The sequence below is a fragment of the Protomyctophum bolini genome (genome assembly GCF_963924005.1).
Source record: "Protomyctophum bolini genome assembly, chromosome: 9".
NCBI lineage: Eukaryota > Metazoa > Chordata > Actinopteri > Myctophiformes > Myctophidae > Protomyctophum > Protomyctophum bolini.
The window spans coordinates 22198186-22202350 of record NC_137870.1 but is presented as its reverse complement, the minus strand read 5'-3'; the positions used below and the strand labels follow the sequence as shown (position 1 = coordinate 22202350).

Genomic DNA, 4165 nt, shown 5'->3' with positions numbered 1-4165 from the left:
CTGCAGTACATCTTATTTAGAGGAAGTGGTTGTTCAGACATACAGTAAATGACAGACCTAAAACGTTGAATTGCGTGAAATTAACTGGGCCCTTCATATTGCCTATGATGATACATTTCTTGACTTGCATTGAGAGTATAGAGTAAGTGAGTGAGAATCTCATAAGAATTTGCGCTAATGATTGGAGCACCAAAGTGGTAACATCCTTTCCGTACTGATACAACTGGTGCAAAATGACTAGAACGTGAGCTTGATTTGTATCTTATTACACAATTTTGCTGCCGAGGACAGACTTCAGGGGAAAGGTCTGATATTTCTGATTATTTTTAGACTGCTGCTCTCAATAGGCTGCTGCTCTTCATCTGGGAACGTTTCTACAGTATGGTACCTGAACCCCCAGGGGCCATCGATCGCCAGCCATATATAGTATTTTAAACTTCACTATAATTTGATTCACTTTAAATTATGACAATACAAATAGTAATCTGAATTCTCAGAAATTCTCGCAAGCTCTCGCATACAAACGGGAGGCCTTTTTGGAACTCTCTAAGAACTGGTCATCATTACTTGAATTGTTGGGGATAAAGTTGATACAAAGATTTGCTGGCAACAGCTGGTAGTTTTTTGACTCCTTCTCTAAACACTATTAAATCTTAATTAATCCTCAATGCTGCTGAACCATGCAGCATTCCTATATAAGTGGATCTTCCGTACAAAAGCTCTAATGCGCCCAACAGGGAGAGGTTTTGCCAAAGATAACTACAAAAAATAATACCGGTATTACAATATGACTTCCTCTGGGCTTCATGCCTCGTCCTGGCACTTTTCAGATTTTTTACTGTTTTTACAATTTGTGTTAAATAGATTTATCAAATCTGTGTCCTTATTATGGGGCAAACATTGTGACACATTGTGAGTTGTAGATCAGCAATTGTTTGGCAAAGATCTTTGGTCTAGACTCGAAATAATTTGTATAGGACTTGAGACCACTCAATTCAAAATGACATTGATAGTTAATGCAGGAGGTGTGCCCCAGGTTAAGTTTCACTTTGGTGCTCCATTACCCTATAGCCTGAAACTTTAGTTTTCACTTTGTTATAAATCATAACATAGAATTTTCTTTAACCCAAACCGGGAAAGCATCTATTCTGTGTCATTCTAGACTTGAGCTAAAAAGCATTATTTTATACTTCTATTCTATAGCCTATAGGTCTATTACATTTTTGTTGACAATTTGTACAAATCTTTATATTCTTTTAAAGCAATTTATTATTATTATCTTTTTAATCCAAAGCTTTGCTTCTGTGGCTCTCTGTGAGATTGGCCAAATACATATCATGTTGGGGGTCCTTAATATGAAAGAGTTTGAGCACCACTGATATTTGCAACATACGTATTTTCATTAAACTGTTTTTAGAAGATATTTGTAGAATCAGCCTCAGTTCAGTGTGATTACCAAGGTGCAGGGCCAGGAGTCAGGCAGCCAGATTAGCCGCATGAATTACAAAAATGTTGGCTCAAATCAGTTATATTGCCAAAGGCAGATTTAGAAATAATTTAACAAGCTGCTGCAAAAAAAGAAAAGAAAAAGAAAAAAAGGCTTCTGGCCTTGTGGCTATTGTGGCTCGAAGTAAGGTTTACTTAAAGGCAATTAAGGATCACAGTGTTTTAAGGGTCATATACTGTACTGTAATTACAGGGTCCAGTGAGCCTGCTTTCCATTTGTGTTGCCAGGCAACAAATCTTTAGTCTTTTGATGTCTCAGTACTCTGTCTGATTCAAATTAAGGTTGAGTCCATTTCCATTCTCAACTGATACTATAGGCTATGCATGAGAATCCATTACATTTCATATTTTGAAAGAACAAAAAGTAACTTATGCAAATATCTAAATAAAATATACAGTAATACATCTGAAGATATTTCTTCACTCATCTTTCTGAGTCAACTTCAATCAACTGATTCATAAAAAAAATCATAGAACAAAATCCTCTGCTTCTGTTACAGTATAGACAATAAGCCATCATAGAAATTCTGTTGCACAGCAATAGCTTATTATCCCTCATTCACCAATGGAAATTTTCCTAACACACTTTATATTTAGGAAGGATATTAACAGCATTCTCATTGACAAACTAGGTCACAGTAGGTCATATCTTCCATTAATACACAACACTGTCTGTCCTTCAAAATGTCCTACACTGCAATGGTGTGATCTGAGTAGGCCTTTATAAGCCACAATCATCAGCCATCTCTTGTTTAGACTATAAATGTTGCTACATTTTGCTTTCTAAAGTGTTGCAAGCTACTTTATGGATCAGCCAATCCATAGATACTGTACCTCTTCAACTGCTGATAAAAGGAGGTTACTTGACAACTGAGAAGGCCTTTCTATACAGTTCAAGCCAACCATCTCTTCATCCTATTGTTGAGATTAGTCTGTGCCAGGGGAAATATCATTCTTTATCATTCTGGTGATATTCAGGAAGAATCAGAGAAATGATCTTATCGCAATTGTAGCACCTTCAATCAAGATATTAAACAGACAACAGACAGGTGTAGAACAGTCACTGTTGCTGAAGCGTACGACATAAGAAGGCTCCATAGAATTATCAGCACCAGTATTATCTACATTGTGACGACTGTAAATTACTTTGTTTAGGTTACCCCTACTGTATCTCACTATTTGGTTGCATGCCCAAATGTAACCCCTCTTCGGCTCTCCAACTAGAAATAATATCCTGGAGAGCCTAACAGCAAATTCTGCAAGACACAACAAGGAGGTATACTTGCTTCCCAAATGTCAGTGCATCTATTCCAAGTGTAATACCAGAGTAAAATATACTGTAGCCTACTAACTAGTGAATATGAATGGCAAATGAGTTAAAATTGTGAGATAGAAATGAGCCGTTCCAAATTTCTTGAATCAAGAAAGTGTCACAGCTCTTCCAATATCAAACCTAAAAAGCTTAGAACACACTGTAAACAGTAAATTCTGATAGGATTTGCAGTTTGCACTCACCGGGCCTCATTCACAATGCTGTTAAACGTATTATACTTATTATTATATAATTGTTTAATGTAGTGTAAACGTAAAAGGCTTGCACTGAAGGTCTGTGTGCATCAAGAAGAGGAAAGCACTCTAGTACAATGGTGCTCAATGGTGTCATTACTCGCTAGTACTAAATAAAAAAGATCAAAAAATCTTGACAGCTTGTAGATCTGGTGTATTTCTCCCTCGTGTGATAAGCTGATCTTTTGTGTGAGTGAATACAATTACTCTCATGAGTAATGAGAAGAAAGTTTAACATCTCACAGGACCAAATTATATGAAGCATGGTAGGAGATCATATAAGCCTTTAAATATTCTACTGAACAATTAATTGCTCACCATTGCTGAGCTAAAAGCTAAGAAAAAGCTAAGAAAATGTATTATTATGCTGATATCAAGGACACAGAGGGATCAGAGCTTTATTGATCACTGTGGGGATCTCCTTTGGATTAAAGTATCCATTCTGCTGTCCTACATCAGGATTGGGAATGAACACTGATTTCATCCAGGCTGCAACTTCAACAGATGGTAAGTCTTGTAGGCATTGTTTTGTGGCGTTCATGTGACAACCAGCTTCATTTACCACCATTAACCACTAACACGATGTTGGAGGTGCGTCTGTGGTCACCTGTGACATTAAGGCTAATGTACTCAATTTGCCAAATTGTGGCCACACTAGCAGAAACTGCAGGGACATAATAGTTATTTTCACAGATATCTTTTTTCTTTTCTTTGTGGAACATAGGCTAGGGCATTCTAAGGGCCATCGTGCATTTTTTCTGGCATGTACAAATATCTTAGAGCAGATGAATGATTTACAGTAGTGTGTACCTAACGGACAAATTCAGCAAAGAAGAATGATGAATCAGCCTATGCTCGTTTTATCATCGTAATGAGGCCCATTTGGGAGTTACATATTCACTGACATGGAAGGTGATCGCTTGCCTTTCAATCAAACTGATTCATGTTCAAAGAGTTCAGGGAGAATTAGCTGAAATCGAGATCTGAGGGCACTTTTATCTCTCGTATTAGAATAAGGAAGAGAGACTGCTCTCAATGCATTTTGTGTACATCAGTGTTCTTGTGTGTTCCGCTTAGTTGTCAACATAATGTA

The 4165-nt window shown here is 37.1% G+C and overlaps 1 long non-coding RNA gene across 1 annotated transcript in view; it reads right to left on the bottom strand.

Moving 5' to 3' along the window:
• The window catches only part of LOC308321575, a 287191-nt gene continuing 283026 nt past the window's right edge, over positions 1-4165 (bottom strand). The window contains exon 4 of the long non-coding RNA XR_013964630.1: positions 1-11. This is a non-coding gene — a long non-coding RNA (uncharacterized lncRNA). The remainder of the gene's footprint in view (positions 12-4165) is intronic.